A 19,596-nucleotide genomic window follows, 5' to 3' on the forward strand; every position below is an offset into this window, starting at 1 on the left:
AATAATTAAATTAGGCAGCAGGCTGCCATGACCACTGCTATGTATTTCCTTTCTCTAAATCCTGGGACAAATCCTGTTCTTCAGACCCGTGAATACCAAAGGCAACGCAGAGTCAGAAGGAAAGATGAACCCCTCTGGGTCAAGGAAAAGGTTTATCCTCACGCCAGGCAGGGGGAAATATGGGGCAATGACTGATGGCACCAAAATGTTGATCAATACATCTGCTAATACAAAAATTGCCAGATAAAATCAGAATATGGCAATGCACATTTTTTTAGTTAACACTTCATGACTAGAAGCACCACCTGTTCAAAACAGCTATACATGATTCCTGCTCCACAAACTCATCTCTGTAACAGGATCTCACCTGCAGATCCAACCACAGGAACTAATGCACAGCACCACTAACCAGGTGAAGATTATGTGCATCTCAACCCACACAGTACCACTAACCAGGTGAAGATTATGTGCATCTTCCTAATATTTAAAATTTATGAACATTTAAGGCACTTCAGGCTAAAAAATATACTGCCTGCAGACAAGAAGATTAGATAAACAGAGAAACTTTTCCTCTCACCGAAATTTGGATCACTTTAAAAGTTTATGTGTTAAATTATGACTTTTAGTAAAATCCAGTTGTTACTAAATCTAAACAATACCACACACAATTGACACCCCCTCCCCCAAAAGAGGTCTCATGGATCTATGAAATAAAATTTCTGCAATGAAATCACAACCAACGTTCTTCCCTGAGCAGCAGGTAAGTGACAGAGTCAGCACTATGCCACAATGTTCAGCTTGAGGCACTAATGATTAGTGAATACTTTTTTTTTAACATTCGTGTTACATTTCAGAATAAGTGCTGATTTAGAATTACAACTATTTTGAATTACTTAAAATGTCAGTACCAAAAAATGATTCTGTTTGCCATATTTATCATGAATAGAAATTAATTGTGATGAGACACTGGATCCTGCCCTCTTTAGGAAACACAGGTGAATGTTTAAATAAACACACATTTTTCACTGGCAATTTGGAGCTTCTTCAGATACATGTCCTTAACAAAAATCAGGAACTCGCTCATGTCTGTACCAGTATCACCAGTTTTTCTAAAAACAATAGCACCAGTAAGTAATAACTACAAAATGAATTGTAATTAAATGGCATATTGTCAGAATTAATGCAATTTTTCTTGCTTTAGCATACTCAAGATACCAACCTCAGGAAAAATTGCATATAAAACTTCTAAAATCACTGCTGTTATCAGCTTTCTGACATCTCTCTCTTTCTTTGTCTGAATCATTGCGTTTTGACACAGTGTTTGAAATGGACTCTTGTGGAAAATTCATTTCCATAGAAGATCTAATACTCTAAAACCGAAATGCAGCCAGATAAGCCCATATATTCAAAGTGACATATAACTTATTCATGGCACATGAATAAGTTACATGTTCAGTAACATGTGGTATCTCCAAAAAGGCCCTCTTTTTGTGCTGTTAGTCTTAGCATTTTATTAAATACCATGCAGGCATAAAATCACCTCAGAACTGTCATGAGCAGTTGTGCTCTGGAGATCAGGACTGAAAAAAAATCCTTTTGAATATTAATAACCTAAAACTCAAGCACAAGCCTGACTAGCACTGATGGAGGTTCGCCAACCAGCTACTCCAATTTTTCAGCCTAAGGCATAAACTGACCTTTTCTTAACAGCTCAGTACTGCAAAGTTTAAACCCTGGGTCTCCTTAAATTTCAGCTTTCCTTGGTAATTTTATCACAGATAATACAGCTATCAATTATTTCATCTCAGAAAGTGAGCTGTATTAGGATCATTGACTGGCACAGTTGCGCAGTGATTCATCTGTAGGTCACAGACCCACATATAGCTGAAGCTTCCCCTTGCCCCCCATAAAGATGCTTTCAGCAGTAATAAAGTGGATAAAAATATCATCCTTTCCATTAATATTTGTGCCCTGCTGCTCTAGGATTAGCAGCTGGTGCATGCTGGTGATCGGTGGGCCACTGAATTGCTGGATACCAGGACCCTATTGTGCCACCAATACTGGGCATCTTCACCTGGGCAGCCAAGCCCTCCAGCCCCTGGGGAAAGGGAAATGCAGGGAGGATCAACATCTGATACACCACAGGCACTGACAGGTATCGAACAAGTCAGTCTGTAGAGTCTGGATGATGAAAATTCAATGAATTTTTTCAAATGAAGTGAGCCCAGTTTTCAGAATTATACCCTAATTGCACTAGTTGTATGCTGTCAGTGCTGTATCATACTCAGCTTATACGCCAAACGAACACTTAACACACACAGATATATAAGAGTATTAAACCAATCATTTTCATAAATTAATACTATTCTAGGAGTAAAGCCTTAAGTCATTATCAGTCCCTTAATAACCATGTTAGACAAGTCTTTTCTTTAATGTGTCCTGTTGCACAGGTTTACTCAAAGCCACAAGTGTTTCACCACATCTTTGCCTGTATCTCCTAGATTCAGAACTGCATATTTATGAGAAGACTTTTTCATGGGATAATATAGAATTTCTTATTTAAGAAGACATCCAAAATTACCTAAATTCTATCTTGATGGTTAAGTCACAATCAGCTCTGAAACATAAAATTTAATATATTTGGTAATATGTTTTGCCTTAAAATGGCTTTGATCAATTTGTTAGAAATGATTATTTTCAATACCCCTGTAAATTGAAAGAATACTGTGAAGTAGGTAATCTTTACTGTATGTATTTTTATAGGGCTACTCTACTTATGTATGCAGCCTGAGATACCACAGTATTTGTTTATGTAATACATATGGCCCTCTTTGTACAAACAACAGCCCTCTGAGCCTTTCAGTAACCAACAAAACGTTTTCTCAGTGTGGGAACACCTGGTTGAAACAACTACCACAGCACTCTTCAAACAAGGCTAAAGGGACCTAAAAAATTAAAAAATATGAGAACCAGCTGCCAACCGCTCTGCAACAACCCTAACTAGAAGGTATAAAGTATAAGGGGAAATACTACATGATGATAAGATGATTCTCAGATTGCTAACAGCACAAGGACAGAAAGTGAAGCAGAGTAAGACACTGCCACTTAAGCACTCCTGTGTTTAATACTCCTTAAACATCACCTGTTTAAATACAGGGAGGGGTTGTGTGCAGCTTTAAAATTATTTTTTCCAAAATCTTCAAAATTATAAGATTATTGAACATAAATCCCAAAAATAAGGCTCCAAAATAATGAAAATTGAGATCTCATAAAAGATAAGACCAATGTTTCTTTTTAATAATAGAACCTAATTTTCTAAAAAGCATGTAGTCTGCTTTTTCATTGCTTTTTGACTAATTTAAGAAGCACCGGCATGGTAATATCAATCCACAGTAATTCACAAGTTAATAGACACTACAATTAATTTGCTGTGTCTCAATTTAAACGACTCGTTTGCTCAGTCACAAAGATGCTCTCCAGACACACACGCAGGCTCCGTCACCACAGCTAAGACAGCAGAGCACAAATACATAGCATGCTTTTGACGTATAAGTTATAAAAATAAAAACACAGCCTATCAAATGCCGCTCCTCCTCTCCGCAACCCCTCTGAACACACGCTTATTTTCACTGTCTGCTAATGTAGGTTAATGCACCCTTCTTCCCTTCACCCCCATGGAAGCTGAATGCTATTATCCAAAGTAGCATTATATTAGATTAAGGCCATTCAGAAAGGATATTCTTGAAAAAATATGGCAAACTGAAGGGGAAGAAGGGACATAAGCCCATACTTTGTTGTCATTAAGTTCACTGAAGATGAAATTACATTTATCAGTTTCATTCACAAAGCAAGTACATTAACAGGAGGAAATGGGGTTCGTTAGTTTCTTCAACACAGAAAGAAGAGGAAGATTATTATGCTTAAAATCTAAAAATTATTAATACGGTTTTGATTTGTGCTCTCAAACTGCTGTTTACCATGGGCACTTTAAGGGAAAGGTAGAAGTAAAAACATTGTGTCATGAGTTTTATGTCACAGATTCACACAACCTTAAAAAAATATCCAAGTCATCGGATATTAAACCCACGTACCCATTTTCCAGTATGAGCCAATTTTTAGTTTTTCTGGCAGGTAAACATCAGCATGGGAGCTCTCTGGTGAAGAAGCAGCCATGCTCCTAGAACATGAAAGCTAGGTAACTTCTAACCTTCTTAGATCAATATAAAAATGACAACTGGAACCAGGATTTCAGGTGTTGGAAGACTTGATTCCCCTGTACGTTAATTTCTCTCCCGAAACAAATCTTCTGATACCTTTACTTGATTATAAACCTATGATAATAACCCTGGATTTAAATTACAGAACAGGAAGAGATATGATTCTTGATGGAGAGCTTTAATATTCCTAGGACTTGCAGCTAAACTCTTAAATTTGGCAGGAGGACAGCACCACTGTAAAATGAATGCCTTTTTGTCCCCTAAAAGGAAAAAACCTCCACTATACCTTGAGTGAACTTTAAAAAAACCCAGAAAACCAAACACAACAAAAACCCCAAACCCTGAAGTATATAAATCTGTCTCCATTTCTTTGCACTGCACACCTTGCTCAGGTACCAAGGACTAAGCATATGATGTCCTTCACACTTCAACACAAAGGCACAAGGTTTAATGAGTTACACAGGATGGATCCAAATTTCTAAGAGACCTGTACCCCATTCATTTTACACCATGGTTGCAGAGAAATTTTGTTATCCTTTGCTGGATCGTCAGGAAAAGAGACTGCAAAAGATGTAAATACCTACTAATATACATTTCAATTGGTGCTGCAAGCCTGCTACCAGCTGTCCTTTAGGAGGATGGTTGCACAAAATTATTTCACATGCTTCCATTATGCAGTATGATCACATTTCATGGAATAAATTTTATGATCCAAAACAATATTAAGCAACATGTAGAAAATACTAAACCCATGAAAAATGCATTAATTTATTCATTGCCATGCATTTGTGATCTTTCCACTTTCAGAGTACAGTTTAATTGACTAGTTTAGAGACCAATTAATCCCTTTACATTTAAGTCAATCACTGAATCCTCTCCAAATAATTTAGCTTCTACATGCTGACTCCCATTTGATGTCCCTGGAGAGTGACTGCAGTTGAAACAGGTGGCACACAAATCACTGTTAGTAACAAATAAAGAACTGCATTAGCAGGGATATGAAGTATTAAAAATAAAGACTCACAATTCAGTCAACCATATTTACTCTCTATTCTCTAGCGTTCCAGTTCCCAATTGTATCCTCAATGTTTTCCTTTTTAAAAATGACAATTGCAGGTCCCAGACAATTATTTTAATTTTCATCAGTTTCTAGTCCCCATCCACCTACTATTCCTCTCTTCTCTCAATACAGTTCTACAGGCTTTTCTCTCTATCACCTTAGTCTTCTGCCCTTCTGTCTTTTGTATAGGTAAGTGAATGCTAAATCGTCCTGAATTAACTCTGAAAGATAACACCTTGTTCACCCTCTCATTTCATGACTTGAAAGCCCAAAATTTCAGGTTCTGTAATAGCCATCTTCCTTCCAGGCTTACTGTTCTGTAATCAGGATTTCACTTTTTCCTGCCAAGCACAGGTCCCTAGTTTAACAAGTTTAGTCACACTGTATCACTTCATATCACTTCACGAAAACCGTAACTTCATTTCCTTATGAGATATGGGAAAATAATTTGGTACCAAAAACAGGGAGAACTGGATCTGTCAGCCAAGGAAATCACTACTGAGATATATAACAGAGGTATCTGACATCAAGCCAAACCAGTAAACTCCAGAAACACCACCTTAGGAGGGGGAAAAAAAAAAATTAAAATTCCATTTTTGGCCTATTAAAACCACTTACAATCTCACCAATATTAGAACTGCATAGGACATTTTACTCTCCCACAAAATAACACACTAAAAGGTATCAGAATCAACATGGGATTTCTCTGTTTAACCAAAAGGGTAAATCTGAAAGTTCACCTTTCTATAAGCTGTGCAACCAAGCAAAGAGTTTGAAAAAAAAATTTCTTTCAAATAACCTGTAGTTGACAACACCTCCTGAAACCACATGAAGCTCAAATGAACAGAAATTTAAGAAAAATATTATTCCTGTACGTCAGTCCAAGACTACTTGTATTTTAAACATTTACATAGACGCATGATAAACAAATTATCTGAAAAATAAGAAAGTATGTTCCAAGAACACAATTTAAGAAAATCACATGAGAAGGAAAAACAATTATTCTATCACACTAAATGCAAGATTTCCTGCTTTGAGTTCCACCAAGTAATCTTATTTTATAAATTATTTCCTCCTTAGCTTTTCCCTTGAATTAAGAACCAGTTTCTGTCTGAAACTGCTGCTGAAATGAAGGAAAAAACCTCAAAAAACCACCACCACACACAAAAACATTTCTGTGGTGAGAAGTATTCTCTATAAATGCCTGACATACCAATCATGTGCCTTTGCAAGAATGAAACTCCAAACAGAAAGCTCTCGTGAGCAGCACTCACTCACGCTGGGATGCTCTGAGCCAAAACGACCAGCAGAGAAGGGGAAACCAGGACCATTCATTCACCCTCCACCTTTAGTTGCGATAACCAGGTACTGATTTCTCCGTTTGGAAGCACGTGAGACCTCTGTGTGATCCCCAAGCTGGCTCAGGCTCTTTGAAGCCCAGTGCCTGTGCCTTGGCCCATGTTGCCATCCCCAGTGCTGACTCAGGAGCTCTGCCAGGGCAAACAATTCCTCAGGCAGGAATGTGCTGCGACCATGGATCCTGCACTGAATTCTCACCCACAGGGAGAAATGAAACGGTTGAAACTTGAGGCTGGTGTCTGCACCACCAGCCATCGGGATGGAACACAGTTGTTTGCAAATGAAAAACAACACTGTTCAAAATGGCTACAACCCAAAAACGGAAACAAACTTAAAGAAATTACTCTAAGAGCTGTCCGGTCTATTAATGACCATGCAGAAAGCCCACTGCTCTTCCACATGTATAGGCATTGTATGCAGAGACCTACCTACCTGTAATTCCAAGCTTCAGTGGCCAATGCAAACCCACATATAACTATTTAGTGGGGAAAGAAACATGCAGTGTTTGTCCTGATCTTCAGACCAGCCTCCCCAGATAAAGTACTGAAAGGGAAGCTAAATGAAAGGCAAAGCTAAACTCCAGAAACTGTATGCACATGCTATTAGAAGGTAAAGTAGCCATACTTACCCCTGAAGTGTTTAGATTGTGCAAGGTTCATGAAACTTTTCTGAAAACCCCTAAGACTTCATTATTTATAAGAGGTCACTGAGATTTGGCAGGATTTTCCTCAAGGTCAGAAACATTCTCTTCATGCTTTCAATTAAATACTGTTAGATTTTGACTGAATTATAGGGTGAAGAAAAAATAAATAACTACTTCCCAACTCTGGTTCCTCCTCCCCTCACCCAGTAACTTGAGAGCCTGCCAAAATTTCTGAACATTTAAACTCAAGCCTGTGCTACAGCTATTACCATCCTAGTCCTGAAGAACCCAGGAATAGAGAAAACACAGGTGTTACCAGTAAATGTGGGAGAAGGGAAATGAGTTAGACTGAAATCCCATCGATATCCCTCAGTATAGTCTACAGCTTCAGCATCCAAGTTTTTTCCGTCGAGCCTGTAGAAAATGTCTTATACCATCATTAATAAAATGGAACCAAAAGAAAAGGGGTTGTACATCCACTTCCTCTACTCTCTACTCTTGTTTTTTAAGCTTCTCACTTTTGGAAGTCATATGAAACAATGCCTCATCAGCTGTGTAAAGCAGACACAGTTTATTTAGAAGCTATTCTGACAGATAAAAAAAATATTCACCCCCAAAGCATCAACTTCCACTGACCCACGTTGCCCCCCCTGAAAGAACCTATCACAACTTTGTCCAATGCAGGGCCGTTTGCTTACATGTACAGCCTCAATCAAGGGCCAACATGGAATGTTTTATACTGTCGTGACTCACTATTTCACTGGAGCTCAGGATGAGCAAGGCAACTCAAGAATGTTTTTCTTTGTCAGTAGTTCAGAATTCCTGGAATGGTTCAGGACTCACTCCTGCGAGTCTTCCCAGCTCCTTTACTACCATGGAAAAGAGTAAGTGCTGTTGTAAATAGCAGACAATTGGAAATAACCCAAGATACTGAAAGGAATGGCCGAAGATCATCCCTATCAGGAAATTCTCACACATCACCAGCCAGAGTCTCTGTTGCCTCTTCAAAGTTTAGTCTCTGTATTGGCACATCTTTCCCACTGGTGTGAACAATTATTTTCTGCACTGTGCAGCCTCACCCAGTACTCCTCTGCTCCCCAGAGCCACCTCTCAAGCCTGAGCTGTCCAGATCTGCCACATCCCAGCAGTTATAGCATAAGTTCTATCCTGGTATCCCTCTGCTCCAAAGGAAACAGCACTAAACAGCAGAAACCAGAAATTTCTGGGTAATACTCAACCACTCTTTTTTCACCCCTCACCCCTGAAGACAGGCAGAGTCTTCACAACATTGTGTTTACGTGCCCTGTGAAGGGGGGAGTCGCTTCCTTTTGAAAATATTCTGGTAAATGGTGGGATTGTTCACCAGTCTGATTTCTATCAGGAAACACGAGAAGGTTTTTGAAGATGTGAGCACAATAGGCTGCATAATCTTAACACTGTTCCCACAGAGATGTCAGGCTTCCATCACGCACTGAAATAGCTGTCTGCACATAGACCTTTATCAACCTCCTTTGTTTTAGCACAATCAACTGCTGCATGAGATACACTCAACCAGTCTAGAAGAAAGAACACATAAATACACGTGAGCAGAAGAGAAAAGAGCACAAAGTCAGAGGGAAGGTTATAATCTGTGCTCTTTTGTGTGGAATAGGCTGGTAATATTGAGATTGAAAATAAATGAAAGGAGTAAAGAATATGCAAATTACTTCACTTTTTCCTTTAGGGCGTATGATTTCCTCAATTCACAGGCTACCCACCCAATTTAACTATTGGAAAAACACAAGCCTTCTTTGTTGATGCTTAGTGACCTATTAAAAAATTCCACTGTAAAATGAGACTGTTTTCAGGTGTTACAGAAGGCCTTGAGACTCAGAGATACCATTTTTTACATATGACAACAGATACATTGCACAGAAAGGTACTACTGAGTTCCTTTATTCTGTCCTAAAAGCTCTTCTGACCTTGCCATCATGAAAATGACAAAACTGGCCTAAGGAAATGTCCTTATCAATAGAATAGCAAAAAAGTTAGGTCCACACTTGCATTTTATTCCAGAATTTAGGTCTAAAATGTAAGAGGTAGTTGCACAAAAGCAGTATAGAATGGAGCCGTACAATGTTTAAAAATATCTGTAAATTCATTCCATTCTCAACTTGAGGGGGAAAAGAGGCAATGCTGCCCTAGTGACATCACACCTGCATCTTCACTACCTAAACCCTGTTACCATAGCAACTGCTACGCTCTCAGTGCCACTTACTCAGTCCCCAACTGGCAATGGAGTGTGTCACAACCCAAACAACTGTATACTTGAGACACAGAGAGAATGAGAAAAAGTCTTATTTCACAAGGGTTAAAACGAAGGCCCTTCACTCCCTCTGAGTGTTTTTGTTTTGTTACCACAGACTTACACATTCCTCCCAGAAAGCAGGACTGAGTTTCAAAGAACATACTGGTGTTTGCGACCACAGCCTATGCTAGATGAAGAGCAAAATGGGTGCAGATGGATGTGGCTTTATTTTTAGGCAGGGTGTCTACTGTTCCTTTGAGAAAATCCAAGGCTTGGAAAGCAGCACCACTGACCAGACCTCACTGTGGTGAAATGCAGTGCAGCGATGGGAAAATTTCAAATCCTCCATGTGCAGAAAAGGCTTTGAGCTAGACTTCCTGGAAAAATAGAATTTATTTTTTTTTCATTAACAGATAAAAAGTAGACAAGAATATATTGGGTACCTAACTCAGAGGAACATTTAATCCAGAGATGTAACCAGCAACTACAAAATATTCAGCAAACTCTCGCTATCCAGAATCTTTTGTTTTCACTCGTGAAGTGACTCAGATATTAAATAAGAAACCTGTATATGTGCTTCCATTTCAAAGCATGTCATTTTATGATTGACACATGAAGGAAACTTAATAGGAATGACCTGAAAAAATTTTCATGAGGTTGTGTCATTATCTTCTACAAGTGATTTTATTCAGGAATTACTTTCAGATTTACAAACTATTTGCATCAGGACATTCTTACTGAGGGTAAAATTTTCAGAACTCCATATGCTAGGTGTTTTTAAGAATCAGGCTACAGGCATTTGTCTTCTGCACACTAAAGACAATTAAAGACTCCTCCTTTTTCATGTTTTAGTTTTATCAATACATTAATAATAATAGTATTTACCCCATAAGTATGTGGCTTTATTTTCCTTCAAATATAATTATTGGGAAGAAACAGCAGATTTAATAGAACAGCAAACTTCAAAATGGCCAAAATACAACAAGAATGCTTAACAGCGTTACAAGCATCACTCTCAAAGGAGAGAGTATTTTCTTGACCAATTTTTAAGAAATTAATTAGAAAGATAAGATCCACCTGAGAACCAAATTCTGAATGGATTCGACTTTTTTGGGCAGGCAGAAAGTATGAACTGTAAAATAGGCTACCAAGTTACAGAGACATAGAAGAATAGAAAAATATTAAGCTTGTAAGATATATTACCTTCTTTTCAGCAAGGGATAATTGAGTTATTTATTTTGGAAGTGGAGTATAGTGGATAGTGGGTAATTTTCTTTGTGGGACATCATTGGTTTTACATTTTGGGGAAATTTCTTGGGATTTTTTTGGAGAGGGGTAGGTTTAGTTGTTGTTGGGTGTTTTTCTGAGACCTTGACTCTAAGCCTAGCCTAGCAGACCTTAGCAGAGTGTTACCTTTTGAAGCCCCAGACTTCTCTTCCCACTTGTCATCTTTATGGGTAACCTTGTCAGAATAAATCCAACACAGTCTATGTTTCTTAACATTTCTCTGTACAGGCAAGAAATATAGAATCCCCTTGTACAGAAAAAAGACTAGAAAGAGACCTAATCATTCAGTTGCATGGTCAAACATGGAGCACAAGTTGGACTTAGATTGTGCAGAGATCCCACAGTCTTATGTTTCTTAAAATAATCCTTTTTTTTTTTTTAAATACAAAAGTAGAGCATAAACAGACACTATCAGTCTTAAATATCTTTAAAAATCCTTAATCTCTGGATTTGAGTGTGAAATACCATCATTATATTTTAATTTCATAACACAGCAGACTCTTCCCATTCAGCATCACATAAAATTACTCTTTGTGAAGATCATCTTATATTCTTTCCCTGCTCCCCAACTCAATAATACTGGTACAAAATAGGGAAAAATAAACTTTGAATGCTGCTTTGTCTCAGGTTGGACCTTCTCTCCTCTTCATGAAAAATGAATGGATTTTTCTACTCTCCCTCACTTCTTACCCCCATGACTCCAAGCTCCTCCATCTCAGTGAAACAAGGGCTGGCAGAAGAGGTGAGTTGGGGGGTGTAACTCTTTTTGTCCCCAAGTCTCCATTGTGCCAGTTGAGTAGCAATATGAGCACACAACTGCAAAGTTATGCAAAACAACAGATGCCAGATGAGGCCAGGGACAGAGGGGATACAGAAGTGTGGGGAGCTTGAGTCTTCAAATGCATGGATGGATGGATATATCAAGTATGCACAATTTGACAGACAGCTGTAAAACATGCACAGACAGCTGAGTAAGTGTATACCTACATGGTATCTGCAAACCCACTGCAATTAGACTAGCATTTTTATAGCTTCATGAATTTTTATGGCATTTTGTGATTAAAAATCTGCTGTCTTTCATCGCAGGATAATACTGGTAGGTATGGTTTTGGGTAACAACTGTAGGTATAAATACTATGAATGTATATTCAAAGTAAGTCTAGTGACTATTGGTAACGTATTCGCAAAGAGAATCACACAGGTACTTTATAACCAAGAGCAGAAAACAGAAAACATGTCAGAAGCTATAAAGATTTTGCTGCATTCCTGCTGAGAACTCTGCTTGTTAGACACTGCATTCATACACGTCTTATTTTTTTTACTCTCTAGTAAGAACAGATTAAAGTAAGCATATCCCTACTAACACAGTACCTTCCTCTGACAGAAGAGATGAAATAAACAATCCCATTGTAACACCTCTTATGTCACTGAAGAAATTACCTCTCTGTACTTTAAACAACATAAAAGAAATGAAAACTGCTCTTAAAATAACATTGTACTCCCAGTAAGCCCATCATTAGTTTAAATAAAAGTTTTTGAATGCCCTAAATCAGTATTTAGTGGTAAAATACTCTTCACTCCTACAGAGCAGAGAACTGCCACTTCCAAATATTAGTACTTTGTAACTTCCTATGCACTGTAATAAAACCACAGGATGGAAACATAAGGAAAAATACTACTACTACAGATTAAGAGAAGCTACAGAACAAACAGTTTAAAGAAAGCACCTGATCAACAGGTTTAAGAAATGTTTTCTAATAAACAATATACCCTGTTTCAGAGAAGAAAAAAAAAAAGGAAGCCTATGCCATTATTCTGCAGTTCAACACAATTACAATTTAGGACTGAAAAAGGTAAAACAAATAAAAGGCTCTAAAATTGCTCATTAAGCTGAGACACGACAGAAAGTGATTAAGCAAAATATCCAAACTGAAGAAAATGTTTTCATGTTTCTTCTTATACTCCATCTGCTTCAAGGACAAAATTGAAAAGCAGGTGTAGAAAATCATTCCTTAGCTACATCCATAAAGTGACATTCATTTAGTCTCACTGCACAGAGGCAAAAGTAACGACATCAGTGCAGGAGTTTCTTTAAGATAGGGCAAACGCTGCGGATAGGAACGCAGACAAGCAATAAACAACTGCACACAACATTTTGCTTCAACTTCATTCCCACCGCAGTATCAGCTGCCAATGCCAACGAGCTAACAAGACAAGTACGACTCTTATCACAGTGCCTGTGCTCCTAGTACTTCAGGGAGACTGAAATTTTACCAAAAAAACCATGCCAAAACAAACAAACAAAAATCCCGACACCCCAAACCGCCCCTGTTCCCTCACCAGCATTTGTCAAAAATCAAACAAATAGTCAAAATTTTATTCAGTTAATATCTAATTAAGGTGAGCATTTATTTGTACTCATAACATTTTTTACTCAGGTCAGTCTCACCTCCGTGCCCAGCAAGATCATGGAACAGATCCTCCTGGAATCAGTGCTAAGGCACATGGAAAATAAGGAGGTGGTTAGTGACAGCCAACATGGCCTCACCAAGGGCAAGTCATGCCTGGCAAATTTGATGGTCTTCTACGAATGCGCTACAGCATTGGTAGAGAAGGGCAGAGCCGGCCTCACCAAGGGCAAGTCATGCCCGACAAACTTGGTGGCCTTCTACGAAGGCGCTACAGCATTGGTAGAGAAGGGCAGAGCAACAGACATCATCTACCTGGACTTATGCAAAATGCTTGGCACTGTCCCATGTGACATCCTGGTCACTAAATTGGAGAGACATAGGATTTGATGGATGGACCACTCGGTGGATCAGGAACTGGCTGGATGGCCACACTCAAAGGGTTGCGGTCAATGGTTCAATGTCCCAGTGGAAGCAAGTAACGAGTGGGGTTCCTTTTTGTACACTTGCAGTGACTTTTAGCATTCACTTTGAATTAGAGCAGGATTCCTCAACTATCAAAATTCTACCCACGAAAGAGAAAATAACGAATATATGAAAGAATTCAAAGAATTCCTGCAAAAACAGAGGATTGGCACTTCAAGAGAGCCTTGAAGGGCATACTGCATGACAATACAATTAAAAGACTGGAGCAGGGAAAGGAAATTCATTTCTGGTCAAACCTAATCTCCTAGACATAAGTACACAATTTAAACCAGCCACATCTACATTTCTCAATGAAATAAAGTTTACTAAGGAACTTCGTAAAGCCCATTGAGCCACCAAAAGATCACACACAGCATGTCTTACCCCCTGACCAAAGCCCAAACCACCCAAAGCAGTAGCCCAGCAGTTTTAAGTTATTAAATGTTATTCTGCTCAAACCATCAGCAACAGAATTTGATAGGAATCACTCAGACTTCAGAAAGGGGAAAAAAAAAGTCCCTTCCTCCCATCCCCAACACAAAACAAACAGCTAAATTAACAAGAGCCATAAGGGATTTCATACTCCCTTGTACTTCAATGGCCTATAAGGATCAAAGGCCCTACATTTCTTACACACTCTGCAGACTATTTTCCCCCCTTTAAGACACTTAGTTAAGACAGGCTTTCAGAGGAAAAATAAAGCGTCTCCGGCATACAGAATTTTACACAGTCCTTATGTAAAAATTAAGTGTAAAATTAATGTTCAAAGTGTTAGGCTTTTTGTTACACTGGCCAATAATACATAAGTGACAGAAATTGTTAACATTTTATGTTTAGACAGCCAGCAACTTGCAAAGAGTATCAATAATGGGACAGTTTGTTTCTGTCAGTGTGTATGTATTATACAGAAATTTCTAACATTATGTAAAAAGCTACACAGTTCTATTTTACGTAAATATAACTTTTAACAAGTATTTGCTTAGAGGAAGAAACATTTCAATGATAAAAATGAAATTATATGTTTTTGTAAACATACATTAACATATTCATATGTAAAAGTTATTTTTGTCACACAAGCAGTCAACAAAGCGAGACCTGTATGAAAAATCCTGCACTGTATGTTTTTGTAAACATACATTTACATATTCATATGTAAAAGTTATTTCTGTCACACAAGCAGTCAACTTCAAAGCGAGACCTGTATGAAAAATCCTGCATGAATCTACTGTCATTTTATCCCAGCAGAAGCACTTTGTGTACTTTGTCACTTGGGGAGGTTGGCAGCCACGTAATGGCTAGCAACCACCAACCAAATGTTGCACATACCCTTCTACAAGGAAGTTTTAGTATAGCGTGATGGAACACGATATTCTTCTTATTTCAATCACGCAATTAGTTCTCCCCCAAGCTTAAAAGGGAAGATGTTCTTTCTGGTAGTCCTAAGAATATCTTGAAAAGAGTGAAGAGATTTAGAAACAGCTCATCTCATTCAGGACATCTAAGCAGTTCTCCTGACCTACTTCACTGATTTCTTCTTGGGGAGGAAAAAAAACCAAACCACACGTAGAGAACAAATATGACTGCTTATCTTCAGCTGATAAGAACATGGAATATTTAAGAGATGATTTTCAGGTGTCAATAACATAATGAAACACAGCCAATACTTCAAAACATTTGCTGGCAAAAGGGGAAAGCCCCAATCGTCCCCACTCCTCAGAGACATAACCCTGCTGGCTGAAGCCCTACTGGAGATGAATCTGTACAACCAGAGATCTACCTTTTGCTACTATGACTTCTTGAGAACTGCTTTGAACCGCTTGAATACAATAATTCTTGCAAATTTAAGCTACTCCAGCATTAGAGAAGTTTGGTGATTCATTTCTTCACAAACTCTAAGTAGAGAAAATTTTTTCAGTAGTTCTAGTTGTCAAGTCACTACGGTCAATACTTAGAGGTGGCAATGGCATGGTACTCCTATTGAACATCCACCTTTTTCATCACATATTCCATAGTGACTGCCAAAAACAGGGCATCCACATTCATCCTTTAAAAAACATGTCTGTAAAAGTATACATATAATGATCATATAGAGTACATGTCAACTGTAAGAATAAGGTCACCTAAGTAAAAATACAAACAGGTACTAGCTGTAAAATACTGTGTCTTTCTGCATTTCGGGAGGAGGGCAACATCTTTTTGCAGTACAAAATCACTGGAATAAGACATAAAGAAACAACTAATACTGGGAAAACTGGCAACAACTTTAACAGTGCCACGCTGCAAGTGCTGTAGGTAGCTGCTGCTAGGAACTAGTAGAGAGTCCTGCTTGGGTACCATATACACACTACTACTGCTGCCAAAGAATTAAACCATATGAAACTAATTACAGACTGAATTCCATACGGCTTTATTTTTTCTTAAGCAAACAATACCAAGATTCTTAAAGTACCTAAGAACATGTGCCTCATGAGAATGTTGTAGTTAACTATGTTTTTCCTCACAATTTCTTCTTCTGTAACATAACAAAGGCTGATGGTAAGTTGTGCAATACCAATCCAAGCTCGCCCTGGAATTTCCACTTCTAAACCTCTCTTTGTAACCCAGAAAGGATTCCAATTTTCCAGCAGCCATGGGATTTCAAAGGAGCAGAGGGGGGGTGGGAAAGAAGTCACTTCAGGTATATGCCATATTTTTATTACATGTGGAAGTTTGAAAGAAGTCTAAATCTAGGAAAATTATTTAGAAACAAGACACAGTCTGGTTTTGTAAAAACTATGCAGATTTCATACCAAGGCAAGACACTATCAGCAAATGGCTTTAGCAGGTTCTGTTTTCCTTGTGTTAGGATCAATTCATGAGTTGAGTACGAGGGAAGACTTCCTTCGGGGTTGAAAGGGTAATTTAGTTTCTATGGTCCATTAATTTCTTGGCTTCTTTCCCCAGTCTGCTCATTAGTGTGAAGTGCAGTGATGAGCTTCAGAACATGGAAGCTGAAATAGCATCTACAAAATTCCTTCACAGAATGATTGCAAAACATCTATCAGAATTAACAGAGCTTTGAAATTTTTTGACCTAGAATTCATGCTGGTGGCCTGCATCAATAACTATTTTTACCTTTAAAAATTATACAAAGTCAGTTAATTACATTATGCATGGCTTCTCACGGCTATTCATCAGCATTTAAGCCAACAGCCTCCAAACAGACAAACTAGTTTTACTTCAGCTGAATTAGTAACAGATGGAGAAGATACATTACCCTCAATCACAAGGTTAAACAGATAATTATGAAAAAAACCACAAGTCTTCAATATTATCTGATTCTATTAATGTTGCATGTGCAAAGAGTAACACATAGCTGAGTTTAGGAATGAGGAGAATTATTTAGGTCACTTGAAGATATGATTTCTTTCCTTCTAGAAGCACAGGCTGCATCCATTGAGCTGAAGAAACCAAATCTGGCACCATGGACGTACATATAAACCATACACCTGTGGACTCCTAGAACGAGTTCCAAATGCACTAGTATTAGCTCGGTCTAAACACTAACATGATTTGAGCCTTTTCTACCGGAGACTGGAGAGAAGAAAAGGCTTACATTTAGTTCTGTTAGCCTATTTAAGGCAAATTTGTACTACACCTTTGTATTCTCTAGCTGTAATACACAAATAATTCCGTATGAGAAGGGCTGGCTCTTAAGTGGCCTGGATTAAAAAAGAATAACAACATGAAAGCATTAGGAGTAGTCAGAAAAAGATTTAGGGTTACCCTTCATGCATTCCCACCCTGTACCTCAGGGCAGGCTCAATTAATTTTGCATATAAACCATACACCTGTGAGTTCTGGACTCCTAGAACAAGTTACAAATGCACTAGTATTAGCTTGGTGTAAACACTAACATGATTTGAGCCTTTTCTACCGGAGACCGGAAAGAAGAAAAGGCTTACATTTAGTTCTGTTAGCCTATTTAAGGCAAATCTGTACTACACCTTTGTATTCTCTAGCTGTAATACACAAATAACCGGAGACTGGAGAGAAGAAAAGGCTTACATTTAGTTCTGTTAGCCTATTTAAGGCAAATTTGTACTACACCTTTGTATTCTCTAGCTGTAATACACAAATAATTCCATATAAGAAGGGCTGGTTCTTAAGTAGCCTGGATTAAAAAAGAGTAACAACATAAAAGCATTAGGAGTAGTCAGAAAAAGATCTAGGGTTACCCTTCATGCATTCCCACCCTGTACCTCTGGGCAGGCTCAATTAATTTTATTCTTTAAACCAACAGTAAAAAAACGGTATAGGCCTGAGGAATGAGTAATTCTTTTGTTGGTGCCTACCTTCAATCTCAATATTTTAAATAGATTCTCAGCAGAATAAAGAAAAATCTAAGTAAAACCAGACATACGTTAGAAAAAAAAAAAAGAAAAAGTTGAATTCAAGCACTTCCCAGGATTTGGCTGGCTTCATTGACAACGCTTGACAAGAGAATATAAACTTCCCTAATTCCTGCAATCCAAGATGACCATAGTAGAACTTCCTGCGAGACATACCATGTCTAACTCGCAGCGCTTGGGTGGGCTGCAAAGCCTCCACCCGCTCCAGGAGAAAGCTTCTGTTCCCTGCAGTGGAACACAACGGCGACTGCTATTTTCTTTCAGCCAAGTTTTCTACAGCAAACTCCTCTTGACAGAGGAGGTAAAAAATTCTAGCAACAAATACACCTTGCCAGAATCCAGCACTAGATCTTTTCATCACTAACTGACAGTGCTGGCTCCTACACAGGTGAGCTAGTGAACGTATCAAGAGTGAGCTAGTGAAGGCCAGAGAGTGTACTACAACAGAAGAGAAGAGAATGAAGTCCAAATTTGCTTCGTCCTTGTGAATTTTGCCAGCCTATATCAGTCTTTCAGTTTGCAGCTTAACACCTATGGGCAAATTATTACACAGATAATCTCGGTAAGTGTTATGCTACTGGTTGGAGGTGGACAAATTGTCATCTATTATGGAGGTCAACCCTGGATTACTGTTTTCTTACATTCCTTCAGCTGTTTCCCCTTGTGTCTTTGCAGATATCGAGATGGGTGCTGCATTTGAATTGATTAGCCTAGCACAGTGGGATTTTGACAAATGATAAAATAATATTACAGTATACCTCCTTTTGAAGATACAAATATAAAATAAGAACTCTGCATTAGAGTAACTTACTTCCTTGCAAAAGAATCAGACTACCTGCATTCCTTTGTTACTTCCAACAACAAACACTCTCCCGATATTAAAATCACCTGGGTGGAACAGCTCAGTGAACATTTTTCAGCCATTAGCAAATGTTTTCATAATGCTACTGTTGAAAGGCAAAATTTTAATCAAAAAGATTTTGTTAAGATTCTTAAAATGCTACTATCTACTCTGAAGATTAGGTCAGAGTAAGTGGCAAACAAGAAAAATCTAAATATTGATTTAAATTATAAGTTACCTGGCCACAAAATTAACATCTAAAATTAAGGTCCTAAAAATATGACCACATTTTTGAAATACTTCTTGAAATGCAAGCTCTATTGGGTACATTGTGTGCCAACAAAATAGTCCCACTCAATCAAATTTTAATTTGAAAAAAAGTAGTAACACACAGTGATGAGATTATGATATTTCTAAGCACACAGAGATATATATACACCCAGATATTACCAATCTCAAATAATCACCTCTAAAAACATCTAAAGGCCATACAGGGAGGAGGGAGGAAGAAGCTCACTCCCTTCTTCCTCTGAGAAAATACAGCCAAACATATGCTGTACTTGGGAACCTAATGTCACACTGGGAAACTCTTAAGATTGTATAGGTACAGGATTGGTATAGGACTAATGAATTTATTG

At 38.1% G+C, this 19,596-nt stretch overlaps 1 protein-coding gene across 1 annotated transcript in view; it reads right to left on the minus strand.

The window, feature by feature from the left end:
- MED13L (mediator complex subunit 13-like) overlaps positions 1-19,596 on the minus strand; it is a 182,038-nt gene that overhangs the window by 64,728 nt on the left and 97,714 nt on the right. The gene's annotated exons all lie outside the window — the stretch shown is intronic.

This window comes from Calidris pugnax, unplaced genomic scaffold (genome assembly GCF_001431845.1).
Source record: "Calidris pugnax isolate Ruff unplaced genomic scaffold, ASM143184v1 scaffold32, whole genome shotgun sequence".
Classification (NCBI taxonomy): domain Eukaryota; kingdom Metazoa; phylum Chordata; class Aves; order Charadriiformes; family Scolopacidae; genus Calidris; species Calidris pugnax.